Genomic DNA, 16,066 nt, shown 5'->3' with positions numbered 1-16,066 from the left:
AGGATTCCTCCTCCAATATTATAGCAGTGGTAGTGAGAAATTATAACTCTAATCTTCTGTTATTTTACATTTTGGTTAATACCTTGCAATAACATCTAACAGAAAAGCCAAAGACCAATAGGAGGTTCATATTAGTTATTTAGTAAACCAAATATTGATGCTTTCAATTTTAGTTTTTGATTATTTCAAAAAGACACATTGTATAATTTGTAATATACTTTGTACAGAGATTTTAAATATGTTTAGGAGAATATAATACTAATATTCTCTGTTCTACATATAATTATATGTTACTTGGTTTAAAAATAATTTAAATTTTTTCCATAAAAAAAATTTTAATCTGGTAACATAAAAATCTACAGTCCCACTTCACCCTGCCCTAGTCCTCAGGATTGGTCCTAGGAACTCTGTGAAAGCTAGACAGGCATCCTACCACTGAGTTACATCTCTACCCCTTTTTCCTTTTTTTGAGGCAGTATGTCTAAGTCATCCACGCCGTCCTTGAATTTGTAATCACCCTGCTTTGGCCTCCCAAGTAGCTGGGATTACAGTTGTATGCCACCATACCAGGCAAACTTGATACTCTTTTAGCATTTACCTATTGTCCCATTCTGGTTTTTTCTATAAATTTTACTACATCAAGTACTTCATGTAAGGGGAATCTTACATTACTTTTTTTTTTTTTTTTTTTTTTGGTCTTATTTCATTTGACATAATGTTTTCTAGGTTCCTGCAGGCTCATTAGAATTTTCTTCTTTCCTCCCTTCCTTGTTTTCAGTGCTGGGAATTGAACTCAGGACCTGTGCATGCTGGACAAGTGCTCTTCCACTGAATCACACCTTAATTACTAGAATTTCCTTTTCTTAAGGTTCAATAATCTGTTGTATGAATATAAAAAATTTTGTTTATGCATTCATCTACCTGAGTTTCCTCTACCTTTTGACTCTTGTAAATAACTGTGAGCATGGACGTTTCCTGTTCTTGAGAAAAACAGAATCAACAATATGTATGTATTATCTTTACACATGTGCACAGAGAGGGAGAGAGAGATTTTTAAGGAATTACCTCACATGATTGTGGAGACTTGGTGAGTCCAGCATTTGATCAATCAGGGATAAGTTAGCAGACTGGGAAGATTCAGTTTAGAGATACAATTGAGTTCCAAGGCTGCCTGCTAGTTGCATTCCTTCTTGCCTCCAGGAGATGGTCTTTGTTTTATTAAAGCCTTCAATTGATAACATACTCACATTGGAGATTATAATCTGCTGTAGTGAAAATGCACCCATTTTTAAAATTTAATGCAGTTTTTGTCGTATTTGGATCGAATCCAAGGCCTTGCACTTGTAGAGAAGTTCTTTACCACTGGGCCACAAACTCGGCCATGAAGGTTCACCAATTTAAATGCTTGTCTTCTTCCAAAGAAACATTAAAAAAAAAAAAAAAGTTTGACCAATATCTGGGCACTTCTTTTGGGTATTTGCATATAGGCAGAGTTTTTGGATCATATGGTGGTGTTTTTTTTTTTTTAATTTTTATTTGTTATTTTCTGTGTGTGTGGGTGTGTTTTTAAGGAGTGGCCATTTTAACCTTGGTAGATGTGGGCTATAATCCCTGGTGAAGTTGTGAATTTTTTAATGTGCTTGTTATTGTAAATCTTCTTAAGAACAACATCTTTTCAAGACATTTTTGTTGCTGCTTTTTGGATGGGAGGGAGCATATTGAGCTATACTGTCTAATTTGTTCTTTCAATGACTAAAACATTCACTATTTGGGTGTACTGTAATGTGTTCCATATTTTTACTGATGAGTTTTCTCTTTATTTCTAGTTTTTACTGCTATAAACAGGGCTTTAGTAAATAGCATTATGTTTTCTTTCACATAGGAAATTAACACTCAAGAATGGTTTCAGCATTGTAAGGTAGAGACTTTTATTTATGTATTTATTTATTTATTTTTGTGGTGCTGGGGATTGAATCCAGGGCCTTGTGCAGGCGAGGCAAACACTCTACTAACCAAACTGTATCCCCAGCCCATAAGGTGGAGACTTTTACATATAATAAGTTTGCTATATTATTTTCCAAATACATAATGAAGTTAAATTTCCAACAAAAATATGGGGGTGTGCTTCTCCTCTTACCTCTCCCTCAATAGAGCATCAATGACTTTTTTCTTCAATTAGTTTCTCACACTGAATGAATTTATAAATGTACGTAACCCTTATTAGCTGTTTGAATTTGTTTTTATGTTAAGTTTTAAAATCCTTTTGCCAAATATGCCCTTTTTCTTAGTGGTATATGGATTTTTTTCTCTTAAGAAGATCCCTTTTGGGCTGGGGTTATGACTCAGCGGTAGAGTGCTCACCTAACACGTGCAAGGCCCTGGGTTCGATCCTCAGCACCACATAAAAATAAATAAACAAAATAAAGGTATTGTGTACAACTAAAAAATAAATATTAAAAAAAAAGAAGATCCCTTTCCAGAACATAATATATGAGATAGGGTTCTTTCTAGCTTTATTTTCATCCAAATAACAACTGATTATTATCTAAACAAGAGTTAGCAGACTTTTTCTTTAGAGGAGCAGAGAGTAAACATTTTCAGCTTTGTGGACCAGATGGTCTCTTTTGCAACTGTGTGACCCTGTGGCACGAAAGCATCCATAGTTTGCTAATGATAAGCATGACTGTCCCAGTAAAACTTCAAAAACAGTTGAAGGGCACATTTTAGCTTGTGGGCCATAGCTTGTTCACTCCAAAAATAAGCTATCGTTTTTATACTGGCTAAGCTGTCCACTTCTGCTTAATATTAAAGTAGTTTGACTACTGGAATCTCTTTCTGTTTGCTATATTACATTTTTTTCAGTATATATAGCATTTTTTAAGTTTAATTTTTATTTTACTTTTAGTGTTTTGATTTTTGCTGCAGCAATTGATTTCTTTCCCTGTTTATACTTTTCTGTCGTTATTCTCATTCATAGAGAGCGGGTACCAGGGATGGTATTCATGGGCACTTTACCACTGAGCCACATCCCCAGCCCTATTTTGTATTTTGTTTAAGAACAAGGTCTCACTGAGTTGCTGAGTGTCTCGCTTTTGCTGAGGCTGGCTTTGAACTCACAATTCTCCTGCCTCAGCCTCCCCAGCCACTGGGATTACAGGAATGTGCCTGGCTTCATTCATCTTTCCACATGGCTTTTAAAATTGTTTTATTCAAGACCCCATCGTGTCCTTTTTAATTATAAGCAGAAATTAGTTAACTTTAATTTTCCTTTTGTTATAATTTGCTTTACATTATCTTCCATACAAAATACATTTATCATATTAGAATTTTGTTTGTTATATTTGTGTTATGTTCTTTTACGTATAAGGTTTTATTCAGGTAGGCCCTGTGTCGTTAAATTCATTGTCTAGATGTTTTTTGTAGATTTTTTAAAAATTTAAAAATCATTCAATTTCTGTGTATTAATGACATCACCTAAACAAACAAAAATGCCTCATTTTTTACCATTTCTTTTCTTGTTTTATTGCATTGATAAGACCTTTGAATTTAATGATGGTGGAATGTGATCATTATTATCCAAAGTGCACATATGAAGACACGAGTTGGTGTGATATACTTTGTATACAACCAGAGATATGAAAAATTGTGCTCTATCAAGAATTGAAATGCATTCTACTGTCGTATATAAATAAAAAAATTAATTAAAAAACACGACAATACCATTGAATAATGATGTCAGACATTTCTGTTCAGTTTTTGGAATTAATGGAGTTAGTTCTAATTTTTAATGTTTCATCATAATTTTATTCTAGAATGTTTATTAGAAACGAGGGCTAAATTATTTGCTAGTTTGAGATTGCTGTTTTTCCTTTTTGTCCTTTAAATTTAGTACTCTGTTTTTAGTCCATTGATACTGACCCTCCCTTTACTGAGGGTCATTATCCTGTTGTTATAATACCCTTGTATTCACCAAGATACTGTTCTTTTACTGCTTTTCCTCCCCAGAAGATGAAACTTTAGAATACTTTCCTTTCCTACACTTCCCCAGTCTTCCACTTGCAGACACGTGAACTTGTGTGCTCCCCAGGCCTAGGTTTTGCTGCAGTTTAGTATCTTCAGTTTTAGGCCAATTTTAGATTTTCCTCTGCAGATTTTTTCTCCTATTTCAAGGATACCTAGTTAGAATTTATATTTCGTATCTGAAAATATTATAGGTGTCATTTTCTGAAAGGGTTTTGGTAGAAATCTGTATATTCCCTGGTCTTCTCTTTCTATCTCAAAAGTAGAAAGAATTCAGCCTCTTAAATTCTGCTTTTCCTCAGGTTTTGGTGATTCACATGCACAAGTTCACCCAGAAAGAACACTGCAGAGGTTTCCAGCTCTCTCTAGATTGGCTCTGCCCTAACCTCAACAGCTGCCTAGATAAAGAGAACTGATGTATGGGATAGGAGATGAAATTAGAAAAAATGTTAAAGGGGAATATAATAAGCTTCTCCCAAATTCCCAAGTATATTGTCAATTGTTTTTCAGTCAAAGAATTATATAGCAGTAACTCTTGGGAAAGGTATCTTTGATACTTAATTCACACCATACCTATCTCAGTAGCATATTAAGATATATGTTGGGAATCTGGGTTTAAAATATGATTTGTATCTCATATGTAAAGAATGATAACAAAGTGTGAAGTGATTGCTCAGTTCTTAAAAGTAGTTTATTTCTGATCTCAGCGAAGATAATTGACATGTTGAAGAAAAGTCATTCATTTTCATGTTTTTGTAATAATAGTAATCTCAAATTATGAAGTTAATTTTATTTCCTGTCAGAGTGCTTTACATATTAAACATGCAAGAAGTCTTTAGTATACATAGAGAAGAAGCAAAGTCTCCGTGCTGTGCTTATTTCTTCACTTATTTCACACTGCCTTTCACATAATAAAGGCTGCGTAAAAATACAAAGTATATGTACAAAACTAAGGAAGTCCTAACCACTTGTGAGAGTGGTTATTCTGGGCTCATAATGTAATGTATCATAACATTCATACCATATATTCTTTTTGTAAAATTTTGGGCTGAATTATGAGATAATCATACTCATTTTCTACTATTACTCTCAAGTTATAAACAACACAATATGGGATATAAAATAATTTTTAAAAATCACTTCATATTTTATATTGGTAAACATTCTTCAAAATACTTCCATATCACCTTATTTAATCTTAAAAACATCTTTATTGGATAGACAAAGGAACCTCTTTTTTTTTTGATAGCAGTTACTGATGAAAGACAATTAGGTAGTGGAGTACAGTCTATAGTGAAGATCTTTCTCAAAATAATACTTATGGCATATGCATATTATTAAGGAAAATATTGTTTGCAAGATGAAAAATATGTTTACTGAGGCTTTAGTGGTAAATAAGATTAATGTTTTTGGAAAATTTTTGATGGATTGGTGTTTAATCTTTGAAAATTTGGTAGAAGGCACCAGTGATACCATCTGGTCCTACAAGTTTATTTCCAGGGAATTATTTTTTATTTGGGGCATTTTGGGGTTGAACCCAGACCTTTTACTCGTTAATCACGTGCTTTTCCAGTGAACTGTATCCCCCCCTCCCAAAGTGTGTATTGTTTTAATTACTATTTCAGTTATTAAAACAAATACAAATACCTATAAGTATTTTCAGATTTTGTATTTTTCTTGAGTTGTGGGGAGACAGAGGGAGATGCCCCCTTCTTTTTATTTCTGATTTTAGTAATTTTTTTTATTTTTATTTTTTGGTTACCAGTGAACTAAAATCCCTGCCTCCCCTCTACTTTGTTTTTGTTTGTTTGTTCTTTTGGAGACAGGATCTCTAAGTTGCCTGAGTTGGCCATGCATTTATGATCCTCCTCTCAGCTTTCCAAAGTAGCTGGAATTATAATAGGTACCCACCACCAAACCAGGCTTGATTTTAGTAATAGGAATGTTCTTTTCTCTGTGGTCATCTAGCTAATATTTGGTCAATTTAGTTGATTTTTCACATAACATATTTTGGTTTTGTTTATTCTCCCCACATACAATTTTTCTATTCTCCATTCAAATTAATATTATTTTTTTCATTCTTATTTTGTTCTTTTTGTATTTTGTTAAATTGGAAAGCTGCTTATTGAGATTTTTTGTTGTTGTTGTTTGGTTGGTTTTTTGTTTTGTTTTTTGTATAGGGGATTGAACCCAGAGGTGCTTTGCTACTGAGCCACATCCCCAAAGCCTTTCATTTTTTTTTTTAAATTTTGATTCAGGCTCTCACTTAAGTTTCTTAGGGTCTTGCTGAGTTGTTCAAGATAGCCTTGAACTTGCAATCCTCTAGCCACAATCTCCCAAATTGTTGGGATTACAGACATACACCACCATGCCTGGCAAGATCTTTTTTTAAAAAAATGTAGCCATTTTCCTCATCAAAATTGCTTTTTATTTCCTTTACATTTCCCTGTAAACACTATTTTCACTTCATTTATTAATTCTTTGTATATTTTTTCATTTTCACCCTCTTCCAATTTCTCTTGATTTCTGCTTTGATTCCTTTATTATTTAGGAATGTAATGTTCAATTTCCACATAATTTGTGAATTTACCAAATTTCCTTCTGTTTTTGATTTCTAATTTCCTCCCATTATGCTCAAAGAATGTAGTTTGCAAGATTGAATATAATTAAGTTTTCTGAGACTTGTTTTATTGTCCTAACATATACTCTTTCCTGGAACATGTTTTGTGAGAAGAAGGTATATTGTGCAATTGCTGAGTGAGTTTTTAACAGTATCTGTTACGTCTAGGTGGTTTATAGAGTTGTACAACCCTTTAGTTTCCTTGTGGACCTTCTGTGTAGTTTTTTGTTTGTTCGTTTTGGTACTGGAATTGAACTCAGAGACGCTTAATCACTGAACCACATCCCCAGCCCTTTTTATATTTTATTTAGTGATAGGGTCTCGCTAAAATACTGAGGCTGACTTTTAACTTGCTATCCTCTGTCTACGGCCATACCACCTTGAACCGCCTGATCTCATTTGAACTTTCGATCTTCTCGCCTCAGCCTTAAGAGCTGCTGGGATTACAGGCGACTGCTGTGAATTATTTTAACATCAATGGTGATGGTTTGTCATTCTTCCCATATTTTATTTTGTGACCAGTAGATCATACCTCATGTATAGCTCACTCCATTTATCACTGTGTTTCTGATCTTAGCAGAGTGATCTCCACTCAAAGTCACTTCTAAAATATTCACATAATCTCCTGTTTTAGTTTTGTATTCCTCTTTACCACTTTCCTTGAATTTACTAGGCTCAGTATCTTGATAGAATTTTAGTTCATTTTTTTTCAAATTGTACATTCTAACATACCAGAACCATTTGCTTGTAACCCCATCTTGCCATTTTCACTCATGTCCTCTACCTCCTAACTGAACTATTTTAATTGTTCTTAGTAGATTTTTCTACCTTATTTCTCTCCCTCCAGTCTATTGATTTTTACACTGATGTTAATTCCATATTACATATAAATTTAGACATCATATGCTGTTATCCAAGTTCCCATTGTTTTCTTACTCGGGTTAACTCTTCAGAATAGCCATCACTCTCAGAGTGCTTCTAAACTCATCTAGAATATCACCTGTTAATCACTTTTTCTTGATCTTTCCACATGTGTCACCAGCTGTTCGTTCTATGTTATTCCTTCTCTAAACTCTTTTAAAACACTTACTTCTTTCTGCCTTTGCTATGGCAGATGTAAATACAGAATATTAAAGCCGTAGAAGCTGGAGGAATCCTCTGACTCCTTAATTTTGAAATAAGACAACTTGGCACAAAACTGACTTGTCAGCTTGATATTTGATAGTTCTGAACTTGGGTCTAGGATCTTCATTCTGGCTCTTTTTCTATCAAGTATCATAAGATAAAGACATTTTCCAGTATTTCATCATGGTTTTATTGAAGTAAATGTCATTTCTTTGAAAGAAACTGACTGAATTCACCAAGGGCAAGATCTGTTTCATTTCCATCTTTATAGACAGTTGTTTGGGACTATTTCCTAATATAATGATTGGATTAAGAATAATAATTTTCTTTAGTGTTACTGCTTTTAATGTAAAATTTGAATGACATTCTCTATCAGTATATCTTTAAAAAGAAATAGGTAAGTTGAGGCCTGTAGGGGGCAGCCTAACACAGCAAGTTTGGGATGCCCTGACTAATAAGCTACTAGTCTTTGTTTTAAACTTAAATTGCTTTCTATGAGAAATTTTGAAAAATAAAAGTAACTTAATTACAAATATGTGGCAGGTATATTAAACAACTGTTATATACAGGGATGGTAGCAATTTGATGTAGATGATTTTCTGGTTTAATTTTAGAGCACTGGATGATAGCAAATGTTATTACTATTTAAGCTTTTAAAGAGCTTTAACATTTTGATTTGTCTAATAATTTCAAAATAATCTGATGTCAAATAGTATGTATGATTTATAGATAGAGAAATGAAGATGGGCCAAGTTTTATTGTTATTTGAAACTACTAGTTATCATTAAATGAAATTCAACATTCTCTCATCACTAACTTGTTGCACCAAGCTATAATTATTGTTTCACTGAATATTTGCAAGATTAAAAATTGTTAATAATTAAAGAAAACTGTAAGTGAATAACAGTAACATTTATTTTGTACTTTATTGAAAGCCAAATACTGTTTTAAATATTTTGCATGTATTTATTCATTTGATCCTTACTATTATTATATGCTGTTACTGTCCCCTTGTAAAGGTGCATAATTGACATATCCATTGGTCATTGAACATTGTCTAGGCTCATCCACCTAGTAACTGTGAGAGCCAGGATTTGAACCCAGTCAACACTGCCTGGCTCTACAGGCCACTCTTTCATATATTGCTAAAATTCATTACTTCTGTATTCTTAGCCCCATTCTATCATGACTTTCCATTTTAGATTGTATTCCAGTTTTCACACATACCTGACTTCTTATTTACTCTTCCCATTGTTTAGCTTCCTACCTTCTGTCCATTTTCTTCTATTAGAGAAAATACATGGACAGAAAGCAAAAAATGTAACATCCTCCTTTTGTGTGAAGATTTTGAAACTTAATGCTAAATTTGTGGGGTGGTTTGCTTGCTTGCTTTCACAGAAAATTCTTTCTGTAATTATCAGTTTTTTAGTGATTATATCAAAACATGAACCTTCAGATTTAGAAATAATTTTAACTTTGTTCCTCATACTTATACATATAGTATGTATAAATGGTAATTTTAAAACCAACATAATTAATACCTCATTTTATAAGAGCTTGTAAATGAGGTGATTTTAATTATTTCACTAAAAATGAGGAGTTTTAGCCCTCTCAATAAAGAAAATTTTGGTTATAACAAGAAACTTACATTTTTATTTAAAGACTTATATTTTATGTTTTATTTTAAGGTTATATTTACATCTAACATATGTAAAAATAAACCTTACTGTCAATTATAGGTATGTGTTTTCTTTCTTTTTCTCATTTCCCACCCTTCTTAGTGCTGTGGATCAAACACAGGGCCTTACACAGGTAGGTAAATAAGTGCTGTACCACTGAGCCATTCCCCAGGCCTCTTTTTCACATTTTGTTAATTTCTTTCTTTCCTTTTTTTTTTTCTTTTTTCTTTTTTTGTGAATTTCATCTCTCTTAAAACTTTTTTGAAAATATAAGTAAATATAGCAAAAATAAGTTAGACTCCAATGGTCAGTTTTGAAATTCAGTAGAAGCTTATAATGTAAGATGACTTAAAAATGTTAAAACTGTTGTAAATAGAGCCGTTCCATAGCTAATTGTTGAGTGGTATTTATATCATAAGAAAGAGATGAGTGTATAATTCTTTTGAGTTTACTCCCTGATTATTATTAAGCATCTCATATTACAGTCAATGTTAGATTTTCTTGAAGAATTGTCAATCTTGGTAATAAATGCCAGAGATAAATTGTACTTTCGTCTCGCTGCTACTTTGATTGACTTCAGTCCTCCCATTTTTCACTGACCAATGTGGTCTTCATTTTCCCAGTTTACTGCTGGCTTAATATGATGCTGGCAGTAGCAAACCTATCTTTATTCCCTGTCCAAAGAATGTTTATTTCTTCAACCTTACCACTCAGAAAGATCAGTAAGGCCTAAATTGGCTTGTGTCACTCTTGCATTTTCCTCCTGCTTTTTTGGCTGCTGAGGATTTAACCAGAGGTGCTTAACCACTGAGACACATCCCCAGCCCTTTATATGTTTTATTTTGAGACAGGATCTCTCTAACTTGCTTAGAACCTCAGCTTAAAGTCACTGGGATTACAGGTGTGTACCACCATGCCCAACTCATTTTTCTTTCCGTCCATTTTCTATCCACAGAGAATGCCAACATTCAGAATGATGCCTTTTAGGGTGATCATTCAACCTACGGACAGTTTCACAGTATCAGAATCTGCTTAATCATATATTTATTCCAATAGTGAAAACTAATTCTTTCCCTGTTCTTCTCATAAATTATTTTCATATAATATGCCAGAACACACAGCACCTGTCTGTTAAGAACAGAATTACTGGTCTTTGATTCTTAGTAGTGGTTCCTCCTTTTGGGTAAATATGAAAATTGCTTTTGGTCTAATTACTCATACTTTAAAAACAACTACTGACTATTAATTCCAAGTAGGTTACATATGTGGTTATCATTTAAGAATATTAGAAAAATCAAGTTTGAAAGGGAAAGACTAATATTCCTATTTTTTCTGACATGAGCTTGGACAATTTTGTTCATATTTCATGTCAGGGTGTGATGCTCTCTTTCAAGTATATACCAAAGTTGTGAAGCCATACCTGTTTCTTGTGTTTTATTTTAGTTTTTTAAATTTTAGGGTCTTGAGGAATTTTATGATACTTCATAGTATGGTCCGTGGAGATTATTTATAATAGTAAGTGCGGAGCAGATAACATAAGTACAGCTATAAATATATATTTATGTGTGCATGGTTTACATTGCTACACATAGATGTAGGTATTGACATATACATTCTTGAAACATTCAAGTCATTACCTGGGCAGGTTACTTGTTTGCAAATTGATTATGATGTGCTAATATATTGATTCTCAGTTATTAAAGTCTAATGTAAACATTCGTTTATATTATCTAACTTCCATGATGATTTACAAACATTTTACAGAATATATTCTGTCTTAAACAGGATCTATTTCTCAAATGGTCTACTTAAACAAAGACTATCAATGTAAATGAGGGTAGATTCTAGTTCAGAGAGCCACTATTTGAGAGTATTGGTTATAGGGATTAGAAAAGTAGAGAAAGAACATTGAAATGATGAGTCTGATTATAATTAAGTTCAACAGGATTGGATATGGATTTAAAAAACATTTGAGAGGACTTTATGTCTGTCTTGGGTGTGATCCTTTCATGAAAATCACCTGTCTGCATATATATGTTGTGACACAATTATATGCACAACACAAATTAATTCAAACTGTATTAGTTGTGAAATTATATGAATTAGGGTTTCAAATGATTGTTGAATTCCCTCGTGAGTGATCTATGTATTAGATATGTGGCTGAGTTAATGTGCATGAAATGTTGAGAAGTCAAATTAATATGTTACTTATTATTGAACTTCATTTAGTCATCCTTTACACCGTATTGAATTTGTCTTCTTCATAACATTTGAAATGTAGAAAATTAATATATATTAAGAAATAACATTTTTTCAAACCCAAATACCTAGGAATCCAATGTCATACTTATTCTTAACATTTTGTCTAAGTTTTTCGAAGCATAATAAGAAGAAGCATAGTTTACCTTCCTTATACAAAAAGAAAGAATTTATTCTGCTAGTTTAAATAATGTGTTTCAATAGGTCTTCCTGTCCTAACCTTTTAGTCTTTCCTTCTCTTTTCTTTTCCTCCTTCCTCTTATTCTTTTTCCACCTTTCTGGCCCATATTTTCTTTCTTGTGAAACTATTCTTCTTCCCTGCTTCTCTAACCTGAAAAGTGTTTTTATTACATAGTAAAGCATTTCCTATTTTAATTAGTCTTGAAGTTTACTTTTAAAAGCAGAGCTCTGGTAAAAGAAAAATACCTCTATTAGCTTACATTTAAAATCCTTTTCATCATGATGAGGGTAATTATCTGTTACTTCTAAGAAGTAAGCCATAGCTAATTTCTGACTCTGTGTACATGTTTAAAGTAACTTAGAATCAGCTTGGGACAGTTCTGACGTCTGCTTAGGTAATGTAGCATCCATATTCTTCACTAGGTGTTCATTTTAGCTACAGATGCTTCATATAAAACAGGGTAGAGTAGCTTTCAAAAGGATCTACACATCAAAGTGTAACTTGAACTCTGCTTTTTTTACATTGTTTGAGGATGCTTAAGGGAATAGAACTCACAAATTTGTTTTCCCCACCATGCATTATCCTTTTAAAGTTTATAATACTTTTCACTTACATATTTTCTGTATCATACCACATTTAATTGAATAGCCTTATTTCTTTGCAATGGTTTAACAATGTTCACAATTAAATATTAGTGTAATTCATGTTTTGTCTAACAAAAGAGGTTTCTTTAACTACAGTTAATTCTGGGAAATGATGATGCCACTTTTGGAGCCTTAAATGAAATTCTTTGAATAACGTATCATATTTATATTACAGTACTACACTCTTTTACTCATTTCTGTAGTTGTTTGATAATTATTCATGAGGTAAAATTTGCCAACTTTTAATACCTGGTTCCTGAGAGTATTTAAAATAAATGCTGTGATTGTAGCTGTTAGCCACAATATATCCTCTTTTGATAGTGAATTCTTTGATGCAGAATGCCTCTTATTTGGGTTCTTTCCAGTCTCCTTTCCATTTCTCATAGGGATAAACAGTCGCTAAAATTACACAAGAATTAATCTTTGATGTATTTGATTCTCTGAGAAGCCTATTGAAAGGTCACCTCTTAAATATACTAAATAACAAAATATTCATGTATTTTAAACTTGCATTATGGGAAAGAAACCTGTAATTTGACTTGCTGATCTGGCAGTTTGGGGTTATTAGATTTAAATACCATCAACTTAGTTTGGATTGTCTGTACAGTCCCTTCTTCATATGATGTATTACAAAAAAATTTGTGTGTGGGGGGGAATAGGAGCTTATATTGTAAATAATAAAGTTCTTAGAATAGGCCATGTAAGTAATAAAGACATTGTACTCTGATATTCATTCTGTAAACACTAACCTGCATTTATAGCATTTTTATTTTTTCATGCCAGATTCTAATTCTGGATTCTAATTCCAGAATTTGCAAGAAGTATTCCCTCTTACTGTTCAGTTCCCCCCTCCCATTTAGGTCCCAGCAGTGTGGGTTGGAATCCAGAGATCCCAAGATTCCTAAGTTTGGAAGGAAGGAAGGAAGAAGGAATTCTTTAGCTACCCTCACTGGTTACGGTGGTACCAGGGCAGCTCAGAAACTACAGTGAATCCTTAATATGGGTAGCAGTTTATCATAAGGACATTTCAAATGATCCAGAGATTTCAGCAAATTTTCCCTTTTTTATATACCCATTTTTTAACTTTATATATTTATTTATTTATGTTTTTAATGTGGTGCTGAGGATTGAACCCAGTGCCTCACGCATGCTAGGCAAGTGCTCTACCACTGAGCTACAGTCCCAGCCCCCTACATTTTTTTTAACTAGCATTTTGTAATTTAAAAAAAAATTTTTTTGCTTCATTTTAATTATTAGAAAATGAATATTATATGGGTATTGGTAAACAAGACAGGGTTCCTTTAATTCCCACAGACAACTTAAAATTGCTATGATGCTATACAATTTGGGGGGGGGGATACCTGGTTTTTTGAGTCAATGAGGATAGAAATATTTCTCTGGTGTTATTTTGTGACTGTTGACCTCCTTTGTTTTTATTTACATTTTTCATTTTTGAAATATAATGATTGTTTTTAAATAACTCACATGTAAAACAAACTTATGGTATGATATATAGCTATAAATAAAACATGAAGTTTCAGCCATCACTCCGGAAGGACTCCTTCTATCATTCATATGAGGATTTTTTTTTTTTTAGCAAAAACCAACAGCTTAATCTAATCCCAATATTATAAAGGTCTCTCTTAAAGAATATTATGCAGTGATTTTTTTTTTTGCTTTTACAACTTTAATGTTTTTGAAGCACATTGACTTTTATCTTATTAAAAATTCGTTTACTGAACTTTCGTATTTTAAGTAGGGATCAGGATGTGTAAGTGAAAACATCACAATAGTTGTTCTTATATATTTAGGTTTGTTTTTAAATGCTTGCCTTTTTCTCTCCACAGAAGACTTGAAGTAACTAAGAACACATACAAATGAGATTATAACTTTGGTGTGTGCTTTCAAAGTTTAAAATTATTATAAAGCCAAATATTCTTCTACACCGAACATTATATCTGAAACAATACCAATGTATTTTCTTTTTTAACGTCACCATAAATTTTAATCTTAAATCCAACTTCATTCTAAGCCACCAAAGTATCTTATATATGCTCAGGTTTTACCTTTGTATCAGTATAACTACAAAATATTTTGGAGAATTCTTATGTAAGGATCTTGTCCCTGGGCTTTTCAGAATGACTTTGTGGATGACAATTTTTTGCTTCACTTTATACCTGATAGAAGTTATAATAACTCAGCCCAGTTTTTTCTCTTTAAATCGTTTTCCATACCTTTGGAAGTAGCACCATATGAATCTTATTAACCTCAGTAAGCAATTAAATGAAAAAAAATCTTTCTAAATTGAATTTGGTAGCACTGAAATCAAATAGGCTATGCAGTGATTTTTAGAATATTCACAGTTGTGTACCCATCAGCACTACAAGATTGCAGAGCATTTTCATCACTCCTAGAAAAAATCCTATTGCCATTACTATTCATTCATAATTTCCCCCTCTCTCCAGCCCCTTAAAACTATGAATTATTTTCTGTATTTGCCCATTCTGGACATTTCAGATAATTAGAATCACATAATATGACCCTTTGTGTCTAGATTCCTTCACTTGCATAATATTTTCACAATTTTTCCATGTTTTGGAATGTATCCATACTTCATTCCTTCTTACTGTCCCGTAATACTTCATTGTATGGTGATCTCACATTTTGTTTTTCCATTCATCAACTGATAAACATTTGCTTTCATATTTTAAGTAGGGATCAGGATGTGTAAGTGAAAACATCACAATAGATGTTCTTATATATTTAGGTTTGTTTTTAAATGCCTACCTTTAAATATGAAATAAAATATGAAACATTGTTTTGATGTTCAGTGAACATGTAGAAGTTTTCAGTGGACATATTTTCAGTAGATTTATTTCTTGGATAGATATTTAGGTGGAGAATGCTGGGTTGTTGGTAATTTTGTGTTTCACCTTTTGAAATATTGTTAACCTATTTTCCCAAGTATTCGCACCATTTTTACGTTTTACATACAGTAATGAATGAAGGTTTTATCCTTGCCAACACTTATTTTCTGTCATTTTAATTATAGCAATCTTAATGAGTATGAAGGGGTATATCATTTTGGTTTTGATTTGCATTTCTCTAATGACTAATGAAACTAAGTATCTTTTCATGTGTTTTAACAGGTCATTTGTGTATCTACTAATGAGAAATGTCTTCAAATCCTTTTTCTCATTTTTAATTTGGGTTATCTCTTTATGTTGAGCTTTAAGAATTCTTTATATATTTTGGATATTTGTCTCATCAGATATATGGTTTGGGAATGTTTTTTTTTTTCCCCTGTAGATTTTTATTTTCTTCATGATGCGAAGTTTTTAATTTCCATCAAGTTCAGTTCCATTTTGTTGTTGTTGTTGTTGTTGTTGTTGTTGTTGCTTGTGCTTTTAGGTTGTCACAGCTAAGCCATTTATTTATCCAAGGCCACAAAGATTTCCTCCTGTGTTTTATTCTAAGTTTTATAGTTATACTACATTACTTTTTCACATATTATTCATAGTAGACAAGTGCTATGTTT

General features: G+C 32.4%; 1 protein-coding gene across 3 annotated transcripts in view; it reads left to right on the top strand.

Moving 5' to 3' along the window:
- ATG5 (autophagy related 5) overlaps window positions 1-16,066 on the top strand; it is a 143,937-nt gene that overhangs the window by 98,372 nt on the left and 29,499 nt on the right. The gene's annotated exons all lie outside the window — the stretch shown is intronic.

This window comes from Spermophilus citellus (assembly GCF_964194105.1).
Source record: "Spermophilus citellus genome assembly, chromosome: 5".
Taxonomy (NCBI): domain Eukaryota; kingdom Metazoa; phylum Chordata; class Mammalia; order Rodentia; family Sciuridae; genus Spermophilus; species Spermophilus citellus.
The sequence above is the reverse complement of the archived record's forward strand: the minus strand, read 5'-3'. Positions and strand labels throughout refer to the sequence as shown.